Source organism: Bombina bombina, chromosome 7 (assembly GCF_027579735.1).
Source record: "Bombina bombina isolate aBomBom1 chromosome 7, aBomBom1.pri, whole genome shotgun sequence".
NCBI lineage: Eukaryota > Metazoa > Chordata > Amphibia > Anura > Bombinatoridae > Bombina > Bombina bombina.
Window position 1 is genome coordinate 115,615,404 of NC_069505.1, and position 16,641 is coordinate 115,632,044.

A 16,641-nucleotide genomic window follows, 5' to 3' on the forward strand; every position below is an offset into this window, starting at 1 on the left:
GGGGCAAAGTTTCCCAAACCTCAAAATGCCTATAAATACACCCCTCACCACACCCACAATTCAGTTTAACGAATAGCCAAGAAGTGGGGTGATAAGAAAAAAGTGCGAAAGCATATAAAATAAGGAATTGGAATAATTGTGCGTTATACAAAAAAATCATAACCACCCCAAAAAAAGGGCGGGCCTCATGGACTCTTGCTAATATGAAAGAAATGAATTTATCAGGTAAGTTCTTACATAAATTATGTTTTCTTTCATGTAATTAGCAAGAGTCCATGAGCTAGTGACGTATGGGATAATGATTACCCAAGATGTGGATCTTTCCACACAAGAGTCACTAGAGAGGGAGGGATAAAATAAAGACAGCCAATTCCTGCTGAAAATAATCCACACCCAAAATAAAGTTTAACGAAAAACATAAGCAGAAGATTCAAACTGAAACCGCTGCCTGAAGTACTTTTCTACCAAAAACTGCTTCAGAAGAAGAAAATACATCAAAATGGTAGAATTTAGTAAAAGTATGCAAAGAGGACCAAGTTGCTGCTTTGCAAATCTGATCAACCGAAGCTTCATTCCTAAACGCCCAGGAAGTAGAAACTGACCTAGTAGAATGAGCTGTAATCCTTTGAGGCGGAGTTTTACCCGACTCAACATAGGCAAGATGAATTAAAGATTTCAACCAAGATGCCAAAGAAATGGCAGAAGCTTTCTGGCCTTTTCTAGAACCGGAAAAGATAACAAATAGACTAGAAGTCTTTCTGAAAGATTTAGTAGCTTCAACATAATATTTCAAAGCTCTAACAACATCCAAAGAATGCAACGATTTCTCCTTAGAATTCTTAGGATTAGGACATAATGAAGGAACCACAATTTCTCTACTAATGTTGTTGGAATTCACAACTTTAAATTCAAAAGAAGTTCGCAACACCGCCTTATCCTGATGAAAAATCAGAAAAGGAGACTCACAAGAAAGAGCAGATAATTCAGAAACTCTTCTGGCAGAAGAGATGGCCAAAAGGAACAAAACTTTCCAAGAAAGTAATTTAATGTCCAATGAATGCATAGGTTCAAACGGAGGAGCTTGAAGAGCCCCCAGAACCAAATTCAAACTCCAAGGAGGAGAAATTGACTTAATGACAGGTTTTATACGAACCAAAGCTTGTACAAAACAATGAATATCAGGAAGATTAGCAATCTTTCTATGAAAAAGAACAGAAAGAGCAGAGATTTGTCCTTTCAAGGAACTTGCGGACAAACCTTTATCTAAACCATCCTGAAGAAACTGTAAAATTCTCGGAATTCTAAAAGAATGCCAAGAAAAATGATGAGAAATACACCAAGAAATATAAATCTTCCAGACTCTATAATATATCTCTCTAGATACAGATTTACGAGCCTGTAACATAGTATTAATCACAGCGTCAGAGAAACCTCTTTGACGAAGAATCAAGCGTTCAATCTCCATACCTTTAAATTTAAGGATTTCAGATCCTGATGGAAAAAAGGACCTTGTGACAGAAGGTCTGGTCTTAACGGAAGAGTCCACGGTTGGCAAGAGGCCATCCGGACAAGATCCGCATACCAAAACCTGTGAGGCCATGCCGGAGCTACCAGCAGAACAAACGAGCATTCCTTCAGAATCTTGGAGATTACTCTTGGAAGAAGAACTAGAGGCGGAAAGATATAGGCAGGATGATACTTCCAAGGAAGTGATAATGCATCCACTGCCTCCGCCTGAGGATCCCGGGATCTGGACAGATACCTGGGAAGTTTCTTGTTTAGATGGGACGCCATCAAATCTATTTCTGGAAGTTCCCACATTTGAACGATCTGAAGAAATACCTCTGGGTGAAGAGACCATTCGCCCGGATGCAACGTTTGGCAACTGAGATAATCCGCTTCCCAATTGTCTACACCTGGGATATGAACCGCAGAGATTAGACAGGAGCTGGATTCCGCCCAAACCAAAATTCGAGATACTTCTTTCATAGCCAGAGGACTGTGAGTCCCTCCTTGATGATTGATGTATGCCACAGTTGTGACATTGTCTGTCTGAAAACAAATGAACGATTCTCTCTTCAGAAGAGGCCAAAACTGAAGAGCTCTGAAAATCGCACGGAGTTCCAAAATATTGATCGGTAATCTCACCTCCTGAGATTCCCAAACTCCTTGTGCCGTCAGAGATCCCCACACAGCTCCCCAACCTGTGAGACTTGCATCTGTTGAAATTACAGTCCAGGTCGGAAGCACAAAAGAAGCCCCCTGAATTAAACGATGGTGATCTGTCCACCACGTTAGAGAGTGTCGAACAATCGGTTTTAAAGATATTAATTAAAATATCTTTGTGTAATCCTTGCACCATTGATTCAGCATACAAAGCTGAAGAGGTCGCATGTGAAAACGAGCAAAGGGGATCGCGTCCAATGCAGCAGTCATAAGACCTAGAATTTCCATGCATAAGGCTACCGAAGGGAATGATTGTGACTGAAGGTTTCGACAAGCTGCCATCAGTTTTAGACGCCTCTTGTCTGTTAAAGACAGAGTCATGGACACTGAATCTATTTGGAAACCCAGAAAAGTTACCCTTGTCTGAGGAATCAATGAACTTTTTGGTAAATTGATCCTCCAACCATGATCTTGAAGAAACAACACAAGTCGATTCGTATGAAATTCTGCTAAATGTAAAGACTGAGCAAGTACCAAGATATCGTCCAAATAAGGAAATACCACAATACCCTGTTCTCTGATTACAGACAGAAGGGCACCGAGAACCTTTGTAAAAATTCTTGGAGCTGTAGCAAGGCCAAACGGCAGAGCCACAAACTGGTAATGCTTGTCCAGAAAAGAGAATCTCAGGAACCGATAATGATCCGGATGAATCGGAATATGCAGATATGCATCCTGTAAATCTATTGTGGACATATAATTCCCTTGCTGAACAAAAGGCAAGATAGTCCTTACAGTTACCATCTTGAACGTTGGTATCCTTACATAACGATTCAATATTTTTAGATCCAGAACTGGTCTGAAGGAATTCTCCTTCTTTGGTACAATGAAGAGATTTGAATAAAACCCCATCCCCTGTTCCTGAACTGGAACTGGCATAATTACTCCAGTCAACTCTAGATCTGAAACACAATTCAGAAATGCTTGAGCTTTCACTGGATTTACTGGGACACGGGAAAGAAAAAATCTCTTTGCAGGAGGTCTCATCCTGAAACCAATTCTGTACCCTTCTGAAACAATGTTCTGAATCCAAAGATTGTGAACAGAATTGATCCAAATTTCTTTGAAAAAACGTAACCTGCCCCCTACCAGCTGAGCTGGAATGAGGGCCGCACCTTCATGTGGACTTAGAAGCAGGCTTTGCCTTTCTGGCTGGCTTGGATTTATTCCAGATTGGAGATGGTTTCCAAACTGAAACTGCTCCTGAGGATGAAGGATCAGGTTTTTGTTCTTTGTTGAAACGAAAGGAACGAAAACGATTATTAGCTGTGTTTTTACCCTTAGATTTTTTATCCTGTGGTAAAAAAGTTCCTTTCCCTCCAGTAACAGTTGAAATAATAGAATCCAACTGAGAACCAAATAATTTGTTACCCTGGAAAGAAATGGAAAGTAGAGTTGATTTAGAAGCCATATCAGCATTCCAAGTCTTAAGCCATAAAGCTCTTCTAGCTAAAATAACTAGAGACATAAACCTGACATCAACCCTGATAATATCAAAGATGGCATCACAGATAAAATTATTAGCATGCTGAAGAAGAATAATAATATCATGAGAATCATGATGTGTTACTTGTTGCGCTAAGGTTTCCAACCAAAAAGTTGAAGCTGCAGCAACATCAGCCAAAGATATAGCAGGTCTAAGAAGATTACCTGAACACAGATAAGCTTTTCTTAGAAAGGATTCAATTTTCCTATCTAAAGGATCCTTAAACGAAGTACCATCTGACGTAGGAATAGTAGTACGTTTAGCAAGGGTAGAAATAGCCCCATCGACTTTAGGGATTTTGTCCCAAAATTCTAATCTGTCAGACGGCACAGGATATAATTGCTTAAAACGTTTAGAAGGAGTAAATGAATTACCCAATTTATCCCATTCTTTGGAAATTACTGCAGAAATAGCATTAGGAACAGGAAAAACTTCTGGAATAACCACAGGAGATTTAAATACCTTATCCAAACGTTTAGAATTAGTATCAAGAGGACCAGAATCCTCTATTTCTAAAGCAATTAGAACTTCTTTAAGTAAAGAATGAATAAATTCCATTTTAAATAAATATGAAGATTTATCAGCATCAACCTCTGAGACAGAATCCTCTGAACCAGAAGAGTCATCAGAATCAGAATGATGATGTTCATTTAAAAATTCATCTGTAGGGAGAGAAGTTTTAAAAGATTTTTTACGTTTATTAGAAGGAGAAATAACAGACATAGCCTTCTTTATGGATTCAGAAACAAAATCTCTTTTCATCATCAGGAACATTCTGCACCTTAGATGTTGAAGGAACTGCAACAGGCAATGGTACTTTACTAAAGGAAATATTATCTGCATTAACAAGTTTGTCATGACAATCAATACAAACAACAGCTGGAGGAATAGCTACCAAAAGTTTACAGCAGATACACTTAGCTTTGGTAGATCCAGCACTAGACAGCGATTTTCCTGTAGTATCTTCTGAATCAGATGCAACGTGAGACATCTTGCAATATGTAAGAGAAAAAACAACAACATATAAAGCAAAATTGATCAAATTCCTTAAATGACAGTTTCAGGAATGGGAAAAAATGCCAAAGAACAAGCTTCTAGCAACCAGAAGCAATAAAAAAATGAGACTTAAATAATGTGGAGACAAAAGCGACGCCCATATTTTTTAGCGCCAAATAAGACGCCCACATTATTTGGCGCCTAAATGCTTTTTGGCGCCAAAAATGACGCCACATCCGGAATGCCGACATTTTTGGCGCAAAATAACGTCAAAAAATGACGCAACTTCCGGCGACACGTATGACGCCGGAAACGGAAAAGAATTTTTGCGCCAAAAAAGTCTGCGAAAAAGAATGACGCAATAAAATGAAGCATTTTCAGCCCCCGCGAGCCTAACAGCCCACAGGGAAAAAAGTCAAATTTTTGAAGGCAAGAAAAAATGATTAAATCAAATGCATTATCCCAAATATGAAACTGACTGTCTGAAAAATAAGGAAAGTTGAACATTCTGAGTCAAGGCAAATAAATGTTTGAATACATATATTTAGAACTTTATAAACAAAGTGCCCAACCATAGCTTAGAGTGTCACAGAAAATAAGATTTACTTACCCCAGGACACTCATCTACATGTTTGTAGAAAGCCAAACCAGTACTGAAACGAGAATCAGCAGAGGTAATGGTATATATAAGAGTATATCGTCGATCTGAAAAGGGAGGTAAGAGATGAATCTCTACGACCGATAACAGAGAACCTATGAAATAGACCCCTTAGAAGGAGATCACTGCATTCAAATAGGCAATACTCTCCTCACATCCCTCTGACATTCACTGCACGCTGAGAGGAAAACCGGGCTCCAACTTGCTGCGGAGCGCATATCAACGTAGAATCTAGCACAAACTTACTTCACCACCTCCATCGGAGGCAAAGTTTGTAAAACTGAATTGTGGGTGTGGTGAGGGGTGTATTTATAGGCATTTTGAGGTTTGGGAAACTTTGCCCCTCCTGGTAGGAATGTATATCCCATACGTCACTAGCTCATGGACTCTTGCTAATTACATGAAAGAAATATTGATCGGTAATCTCACCTCCTGAGATTCCCAAACCCCTTGTGCTGTCAGAGACCCCCAAACAGCTCCCCAACCTGTCAGACTTGCATCTGTTGAAATTACAGTCCAGGTCGGAAGAACAAAAGAAGCCCCCTGAACTAAACGATGGTGATCTGTCCACCACATCAGAGAGTGTCGTACAATCGGTGTTAAAGATATTAATTGAGATATCTTTGTGTAATCCCTGCACCACTGGTTCAGCATACAGAGCTGAAGAGGTCGCATGTGAAAACGAGCAAAGGGGATCGCGTCCGATGCTGCAGTCATAAGACCTAGAATTTCCATGCATAAAGCTACCGAAGGGAATGATTGTGACTGAAGGTTTCGACAAGCTGATATCAACTTTAGACGTCTCTTGTCTGTCAAAGACAGAGTCATGGACACTGAATCTATCTGGAAACCTAATAAGGTTACCCTTGTCTGAGGAATCAATTAACTTTTTGGTTAATTGATCCTCCAACCATGATCTTGAAGAAACAACACAAGTCGATTCGTATGAGATTCTGCTAAATGTGAAGACTGAGTAAGTACCAAGATATCGTCCAAATAAGGAAATACCACAATACCCTGTTCTCTGATTACAGACAGAAGGGCACCGAGAACCTTTGAAAAAATTCTTGGAGCTGTAGCTAGGCCAAACGGTAGAGCCACAAACTGGTAATGCTTGTCTAGGAAAGAGAATCTCAGAAACTGATAGTGATCTGGATGAATCGGAATATGCAGATATGCATCCTGTAAATCTATTGTGGACATATAATGCTCTTGCTGAACAAAAGGCAGGATAGTCCTTACAGTTACCATTTTGAATGTTGGTATCCTTACATAACGATTCAATATTTTTAGATCCAGAACTGGTCTGAAGGAATTCTCCTTCTTTGGTACAATGAAGAGATTTGAATAAAACCCCAGCCCCTGTTCCAGAACTGGAACTGGCATAATTACTCCAGCCAACTCTAGATCTGAAACACATTTCAGAAATGCTTGAGCCTTCGCTAGGTTTACTGGGACACGGGAAAGAAAAAATCTCTTTGCAGGAGGCCTTATCTTGAAGCCAATTCTGTACCCTTCTGAAACAATGGTCTGAATCCAGAGATTGTGAACGGAATTGAACCAAATTTCTTTGAAAAAACGTAATCTGCCCCCTACCAGCTGAGCTGGAATGAGGGCCGCACCTTCATGTGGACTTGGGAGCTGGCTTTGGTTTTCTAAAAGGCTTGGATTTATTCCAGACTGGAGATGGTTTCCAAACTGATACCGCTCCTGAGGATGAAGGATCAGGCTTTTGTTCCTTGTTGTGACGAAAGGAACGAAAACGATTAATAGACCTAAATTTACCTTTAGATTTTTTATCCTGTGGTAAAAAAGTTCCTTTCCCTCCAGTAACAGTTGAGATAATAGAATCCAACTGAGAACTAAATAATTTATTACCCTGGAAAGAAAGGGAAAGCAGAGTAGACTTAGAAGACATATCAGCATTCCAAGTTTTAAGCCATAAAGCTCTTCTAGCTAAAATAGCTAGAGACATATACCTGACATCAACTCTAATGATATCAAAGATGGCATCACAAATAAAATTATTAGCATGTTGTAGAAGAATAATAATGCTATGAGAATTATGATCTGTTACTTGTTGCGCTAAAGCTTCTAACCAAAAAGTTGAAGCTGCAGCAACATCCGCTAAAGATATAGCAGGTCTAAGAAGATTACCTGAACACAAGTAAGCTTTTCTTAGAAAGGATTCAATTTTCCTATCTAAAGGATCCTTAAAGGAAGTACCATCTGCCGTAGGAATAGTAGTACGCTTAGCAAGAGTAGAGACAGCCCCATTAACCTTAGGGATTTTGTCCCAAAATTCTAATCTATCAGATGGCACAGGATATAATTGCTTAAAACGTTTAGAAGGAGTAAAAGAATTACCCAAATTATTCCATTCCCTGGAAATTACTTCAGAAATAGCACCAGGGACAGGAAACACTTCTGGAATAACTACAGGAGATTTAAAAACCTTATCTAAACGTTTAGATTTAGTATCAAGAGGACTAGAATCCTCAATTTCTAATGCAATTAGGACTTCTTTAAGTAAAGAACGAATAAATTCCATTTTAAATAAATATGAAGATTTATCAGCATCAACCTCTGAGACAGAATCCTCTGAATCAGAGGAATCAATATCAGTATCAGAATGATGATGTTCATTTAAAAATTCATCTGAAAAATGAGAAGTTTTAAAAGACTTTTTACGTTTACTAGAAGGAGGAATAACAGACATAGCCTTCTTAATGGATTTAGAAACAAAATCTCTTATGTTATCAGGAACACTCTGAGTATTAGATGTTGACGGAACAGCAACAGGTAATGTAACAGTACTAAAGGAAATATTATCTGCATTAGCAAGTTTGTCATGACAAACAGTACAAACAACAGCTGGAGGAACAGATACCAAAAGTTTACAGCAGATACACTTAGCTTTGGTAGCTCCAGCACCAGGCAGCGATTTTCCAGAAGTATCTTCTGACTCAGCTTCAACGTGGGACATCTTGCAATATGTAATAGAAAAAAACAACATATAAAGCAAAATTGATCAAATTCCTTAAATGACAGTTTCAGGAATGGGAAAAAAATGCCAGTGAACAAGCTTCTAGCAACCAGAAGCACAACAAAATGAGACTTAAATAATGTGGAGACAATAATGACGCCCATATTTTTTTAGCGCCAAAAAAGACGCCCACATTATTTGGCGCCTAAATGCTTTTGGCGCCAAAAATGACGCCACATCCGGAACGCCGACACCTTTGGCGCAAAAAACCGTCAAAAATGACGCAACTTCCGGCGACACGTATGACGCCGGAAACAGAAAAAAAAATTTGCGCCAAAAAAGTCAGCGCCAAGAATGACGCAATAAAATGAAGCATTTTCAGCCCACAGGGAAAAGTCAAATTTTGAAGGTAAGAAAAAATTATTTATTCATATGCATTATCCCAAATATGAAACTGACTGTCTGAAATAAGGAAATGTTGAACATCCTGAGTCAAGGCAAATAAATGTTTGAATACATATATTTAGAACTTTATATAAAAGTGCCCAACCATAGCTTAGAGTGTCACAGAAAATAAGACTTACTTACCCCAGGACACTCATCTACATGTTTGTAGAAAGCCAAACCAGTACTGAAACGAGAATCAGTAGAGGAAATGGTATATATAAGAGTATATCGTCGATCTGAAAAGGGAGGTAAGAGATGAATCTCTACGACCGATAACAGAGAACCTATGAAATAGACCCCGTAGAAGGAGATCACTGCATTCAAATAGGCAATACTCTCCTCACATCCCTCTGACATTCACTGCACGCTGAGAGGAAAACCGGGCTCCAACCTGCTGCGGAGCGCATATCAACGTAGAATCTAGCACAAACTTACTTCACCACCTCCATAGGAGGCAAAGTTTGTAAAACTGATTTGTGGGTGTGGTGAGGGGTGTATTTGTAGGCATTTTGAGGTTTGGGAAACTTTGCCCCTCCTGGTAGGAATGTATATCCCATACGTCACTAGCTCATGGACTCTTGCTAATTACATGAAAGAAACATCTATATAGACTTTAAAGGGACAGTCTACACCAGAATTTTTATTGTTTGAAAATATAATCCCTTTATTACCCATTCTCCAGTTTTGCGTAACCAACAGTTATATTTATACACTTTTTACCTCTGCGATTACCTTATATCTAAGCTTCTGCAGACTGCCCCCTTATTTCAGTTCTTTTGACAGACTTGCATTTTATCCAATCAGCGCTGTCTCCTAGGGAGCTCTATATGGCACACATGAACTAACGCCCTCTAGTTGTGAAAATGCATTCAGATAAGAGGCGGTCTTCAAGGGCCAAGAAATTAGTATATAGCGCTGCAGAATCTGTTGGCGCTCTACAAATAACCGATAATAATAATAGTATGAGACTACCTAGGGCTTAGCTTTCGACTAAGAATACCAATAGAACAAAGCAAAATTGATAAAAGTAAACTGGAAAGTTGTTTAAAATTACATGCCCTATCTGAATCATGAAAGTTTATTTTTGACTAGACTGTTCCTTTAATGGTTAATTTTGTTATTACCACCACTTTACAAACAGCTATGGAAACTAGACATCTGGGTTTAAACTTGTGGTGAGTCAAGTAAATGTAGGCACCATTCACCAGACATGTCCTGCTTGCTGAATGTAATTTCAACACTAGAATGCACCTTTACAATTACTGTGTGATTTGCAAAAAGAAGTAAAGGGTAATAAAAGTGCTATTTGAAACGCACGTCCGGAATATTCCTGTGGCACATAAACAGCACAACTTGTCTCACTTCTTTTCCAATGGGGATAAACCGATATGGGCACTGCTGCCACAGAGACTAAGCCACATTAAACAATATATTCAGTGCCAGCTCTAGAAAGGGTCCTGGTGGGAACCAGACCGCACATGGGATGAATATGGTTGCCTTAAACAAGTCACTGTATGAGAGATGTTGATCCATTTTAAAGGGACACTGAACCCAATTTTTTTCTTTTGTGAATCAGATAAAGCACGCAATTTTAAGCAACTTTCTAATGTACTCCAATTATCAATTTTTCTTTGTTCTCATGCTATCTTCATTTGAAAAAGAAGGCATCTAAGTTTTTTTTTGTTTCAGAACTGTGGACAGCACTTTTTTATTGGTGGATGAATTTATCCACCAATCAGCAAGGACAAACCAGGTTGTTCACTAGAAATGGGCCGGCATCTAAACTTAAATTCTTGCAGTTCAAATAAAGATACCAAGAGAATGAAGAAAAACATAATTTATGTAAGAACTTACCTGATAAATTCATTTCTTTCATATTAGCAAGAGTCCATGAGCTAGTGACGTATGGGATATACATTCCTACCAGGAGGGGCAAAGTTTCCCAAACCTCAAAATGCCTATAAATACACCCCTCACCACACCCACAAATCAGTTTAACGAATAGCCAAGAAGTGGGGTGATAAAAAAGTGCGAAAGCATATAAAATAAGGAATTGGAATAATTGTGCTTTATACAAAAATCATAACCACCCCAAAAAGGGGCGGGCCTCATGGACTCTTGCTAATATGAAAGAAATGAATTTATCAGGTAAGTTCTTACATAAATTATGTTTTCTTTCATGTAATTAGCAAGAGTCCATGAGCTAGTGACGTATGGGATAATGATTACCCAAGATGTGGATCTTTCCACGCAAGAGTCACTAGAGAGGGAAGGATAAAATAAAGACAGCCAATTCCTGCTGAAAATAATCCACACCCAAAATAAAGTTTAAGTAAAAACATAAGCAGAAGATTCAAACTGAAACCGCTGCCTGAAGTACTTTTCTACCAAAAACTGCTTCAGAAGAAGAAAATACATCAAAATGGTAGAATTTAGTAAAAGTATGCAAAGAGGACCAAGTTGCTGCTTTGCAAATCTGATCAATCGAAGCTTCATTCCTAAACGCCCAGGAAGTAGAAACTGACCTAGTAGAATGAGCTGTAATCCTTTGAGGCGGAGATTTACCCGACTCAACATAGGCAAGATGAATTAAAGATTTCAACCAAGATGCCAAAGAAATGGCAGAAGCTTTCTGGCCTTTTCTAGAACCAGAAAAGATAACAAATAAACTAGAAGTCTTTCGGAAAGACTTAGTAGCTTCAACATAATATTTCAAAGCTCTAACAACATCCAAAGAATGCAATGATTTCTCCTTAGAATTCTTAGGATTAGGACATAATGAAGGAACCACAATTTCCCTACTAATGTTGTTAGAATTCACAACTTTAGGTAAAAATTCAAAAGAAGTTCGCAACACTGCCTTATCCTGATGAAAAATCAGAAAAGGAGACTCACAAGAAAGAGCAGATAATTCAGAAACTCTTCTGGCAGAAGAGATTGCCAAAAGGAACAAAACTTTCCAAGAAAGTAATTTAATGTCCAATGAATGCATTGGTTCAAACGGAGGAGCTTGAAGAGCCCCCAGAACCAAATTCAAACTCCAAGGAGGAGAAATTGACTTAATGACAGGTTTTATACGAACCAAAGCTTGTACAAAACAATGAATATCAGGAAGATTAGCAATTTTTCTGTGAAAAAGAACAGAAAGAGCAGAGATTTGTCCTTTCAAAGAACTTGCGGATAAACCTTTATCTAAACCATCCTGAAGAAACTGTAAAATTCTCGGAATTCTAAAAGAATGCCAAGAAAAATGATGAGAAAGACACCAAGAAATATAAGTCTTCCAGACTCTATAATATATCTCCCTAGATACAGATTTACGAGCCTGTAACATAGTATTAATCACAGAGTCAGAGAAACCTCTTTGACCAAGAATCAAGCGTTCAATCTCCATACCTTTAAATTTAAGGATTTGAGATCCTGATGGAAAAAAGGACCTTGCGACAGAAGGTCTGGTCGTAGCGGAAGAGTCCACGGATGGCAAGAGGCCATCCGGACAAGATCCGCATACCAAAACCTGTGAGGCCATGCCAGAGCTACCAGCAGAACAAACGAGCATTCCTTCAGAATCTTGGAGATTACTCTTGGAAGAAGAACTAGAGGCGGAAAGATATAAGCAGGATGATACTTCCAAGGAAGTGATAATGCATCCACTGCTTCCGCCTGAGGATCCCGGGATCTGGACAGATACCTGGGAAGTTTCTTGTTTAGATGAGACGCCATCAGATCTATTTCTGGAAGTTCCCACATTTGAACAATCTGAAGAAATACCTCTGGGTGAAGAGACCATTCGCCCGGATGCAACGTTTGGCGACTGAGATAATCCGCTTCCCAATTGTCTATACCTGGGATATGAACCGCAGAGATTAGACAGGAGCTGGATTCCGCCCAAACCAGAATTCGAGATACTTCTTTCATAGCCAGAGGACTGTGAGTCCCTCCTTGATGATTGATGTATGCCACAGTAGTGACATTGTCTGTCTGAAAACAAATGAACGATTCTCTCTTTAGAAGAGGCCAAGACTGAAGAGCTCTGAAAATTGCACGGAGTTCCAAAATATTGATCGGTAATCTCACCTCCTGAGATTCCCAAACTCCTTGTGCCGTCAGAGATCCCCACACAGCTCCCCAACCTGTGAGACTTGCATCTGTTGAAATTACAGTCCAGGTCAGAAGCACAAAAGAAGCCCCCTGAATTAAACGATGGTGATCTGTCCACCACGTTAGAGAGAGTGTCGTACAATCGGTTTTAAAGATATTAATTGAGATATCTTTGTGTAATCCTTGCACCATTGATTCAGCATACAGAGCTGAAGAGGTCGCATGTGAAAACGAGCAAAGGGGATCGCGTCCGATGCAGCAGTCATAAGACCTAGAATTTCCATGCATAAGGCTACCGAAGGGAATGATTGTGACTGAAGGTTTCGACAAGCTGAAATCAATTTTAGACGTCTCTTGTCTGTTAAAGACAGAGTCATGGACACTGAATCTATCTGGAAACCCAGAAAGGTTACCCTTGTCTGAGGAATCAATGAACTTTTTGGTGAATTGATCCTCCAACCATGATCTTGAAGAAACAACACAAGTCGATTCGTATGAGATTCTGCTAAATGTAAAGACTGAGCAAGTACCAAGATATCGTCCAAATAAGGAAATACCACAATACCCTGTTCTCCGATTACAGACAGAAGGGCACCGAGAACCTTTGTAAAAATTCTTGGAGCTGTAGCTAGGCCAAACGACAGAGCCACAAACTGGTAATGCTTGTCCAGAAAAGAGAATCTCAGGAACTGATAATGATCTGGATGAATCGGAATATGCAGATATGCATCCTGTAAATCTATTGTGGACATAAAATGCCCTTGCTGAACAAAAGGCAACATAGTCCTTACAGTTACCATTTTGAACGTTGGTATCCTTACATAACGATTCAATATTTTTAGATCCAGAACTGGTCTGAAGGAATTCTCCTTCTTTGGTACAATGAAGAGATTTGAATAAAACCCCATCCCCTTTTCCAGAACTGGAACTGGCATAATTACTCCAGCCAACTCTAGATCTGAAACACAATTCAGAAATGCTTGAGCTTTCACTGGATTTACTGGGACACGGGAAAGAAAAAATCTCTTTGCAGGAGGTCTCATCTTGAAACCAATTCTGTACCCTTCTGAAACAATGTTCTGAATCCAAAGATTGTGAACAGAATTGATCCAAATTTCTTTGAAAAAACGTAACCTGCCCCCTACCAGCTGAGCTGGAATGAGGGCCGCACCTTCATGTGGACTTAGAAGCAGGCTTTGCCTTTCTAGAAGGCTTGGATTTATTCCAGACTGGAGATGGTTTCCAAACTGAAACTGCTCCTGAGGATGAAGGATCAGGCTTTTGTTCTTTGTTGAAACGAAAGGAACGAAAATGATTATTAGCCCTGTTTTTACCCTTAGATTTTTTATCCTGTGGTAAAAAAGTTCCTTTCCCACCAGTAACAGTTGAGATAATGTTATCCAACTGAGAACCAAATAATTTGTTACCATGGAAAGAAATGGAAAGTAGAGTTGATTTAGAAGCCATATCAGCATTCCAAGTTTTAAGCCATAAAGCTCTTCTAGCTAAAATAGCTAGAGACATAAACCTGACATCAACTCTGATAATATCAAAAATGGCATCACAGATAAAATTATTAGCATGCTGAAGAAGAATAATAATATTATGAGAATCATGATCTGTTACTTGTTGTGCTAAAGTCTCCAACCAAAAAGTTGAAGCTGCAGCAACATCAGCCAAAGATATAGCAGGTCTAAGAAGATTACCTGAACACAGATAAGCTTTTCTTAGAAAGGATTCAATTTTCCTATCTAAAGGATCTTTAAACGAAGTACCATCTGACGTAGGAATAGTAGTACGTTTAGCAAGGGTAGAAATAGCCCCATCGACTTTAGGGATTTTGTCCCAAAATTCTAATCTGTCAGACGGCACAGGATATAATTGCTTAAAACGTTTAGAAGGAGTAAATGAATTACCCAATTTATCCCATTCTCTGGAAATTACTTCAGAAATAGCATTAGGAACAGGAAAAACTTCTGGAATAACCACAGGAGATTTAAATACCTTATCTAAACGTTTAGAATTAGTATCAAGAGGAGCAGAATCCTCTATTTCTAAAGCAATTAGTACTTCTTTAAGTAAAGAACGAATAAATTCCATTTTAAATAAATATGAAGATTTATCAGCATCAATCTCTGAGACAGAATCCTCTGAACCAGAAGAGTCATCAGAATCAGAATGATGATGTTCATTTAAAAATTCATCTGTAGAGAGAGAAGTTTTAAAAGATTTTTTATGTTTACTAGAAGGAGAAATAGCAGACATAGCCTTCTTGATGGATTCAGAAACAAAATCTCTTATGTTATCAGGAACATTCTGCACCTTAGATGTTGAGGGAACTGTAACAGGCAATGGTACATTACTAAAGGAAATATTATCTGCTTTAACAAGTTTGTCATGACAATTAATACAAACAACAGCCGGAGGAATAGCTACCAAAAGTTTACAGCAGATACACTTAGCTTTGGTAGTTCCAGCACTAGACAGCGATTTTCCTGAAGTATCTTCTGACTCAGATGCAACGTGAGACATCTTGCAATATGTAAGAGAAAAAACAACATATAAAGCAAAATTGATCAAATTCCTTAAATGACAGTTTCAGGAATGGGAAAAAATGCCAAAAAACAAGCTTCTAGTAACCAGAAGCAAAGAAAAAATGAGACGGAAATAATGTGGAGACAAAAGCGACACCCATATTTTTTGGCGCCAAATAATACGCCCACATTATTTGGCGCCTAAATGCTTTTTGGCGCCAAAAATGACGCCACATCCGGAACGCAGACATTTTTGGCGCAAAAGGACGTCAAAAAATGACGCAACTTCCGGCGACACGTATGACGCCGGAAACAGAAAAGATTTTTTGCGCCAAAAAAGTCCGCGCCAAGAATGACGCAATAAAATGAAGCATTTTCAGCCCCCGCGAGCCTAACAGCCCACAGGGAAAAAAAGTCAAATTTTTAAGGTAAGAAAAAATGATTGATTCAAATGCATTATCCCAAATATGAAACTGACTGTCTGAAAATAAGGAATGTTGAACATTCTGAGTCAAGGCAAATAAATGTTTGAATACATATATTTAGAACTTTATAAATAAAGTGCCCAACCATAGCTTAGAGTGTCACAGAAAATAAGATTTACTTACCCCAGGACACTCATCTACATGTTTGTAGAAAGCCAAACCAGTACTGAAACGAAAATCAGCAGAGGTAATGGTATATAAATAAGAGTATATCGTCGATCTGAAAAGGGAGGTAAGAGATGAATCTCTACGACCGATAACAGAGAACCTATGAAATAGACCCCGTAGAAGGAGATCACTGCATTCAAATAGGCAATACTCTCCTCACATCCCTCTGACATTCACTGCACGCTGAGAGGAAAACCGGGCTCCAACTTGCTGCGGAGCGCATATCAACGTAGAATCTAGCACAAACTTACTTCACCACCTCCATAGGAGGCAAAGTTTGTAAAACTGAATTGTGGGTGTGGTGAGGGGTGTATTTATAGGCATTTTGAGGTTTGGGAAACTTTGCCCCTCCTGGTAGGAATGTATATCCCATACGTCACTAGCTCATGGACTCTTGCTAATTACATGAAAGAAAATTGATAATAGGAGTAAATTAGAAAGTTGGTTAAAATTGCATGTTCTATCTGAATCACAAAAGAAAAAATTTGGGTTCAGTATCCCTTTAACTGTAGGAGTGTATTAAATTGCTAATAAATAGCTAATTTCCCTTTTGT

At 38.8% G+C, this 16,641-nt stretch overlaps 1 protein-coding gene across 9 annotated transcripts in view; it reads right to left on the bottom strand.

The window, feature by feature from the left end:
• Window positions 1-16,641, bottom strand: part of TEAD1 (TEA domain transcription factor 1) — a 559,482-nt gene that overhangs the window by 25,828 nt on the left and 517,013 nt on the right. The gene's annotated exons all lie outside the window — the stretch shown is intronic.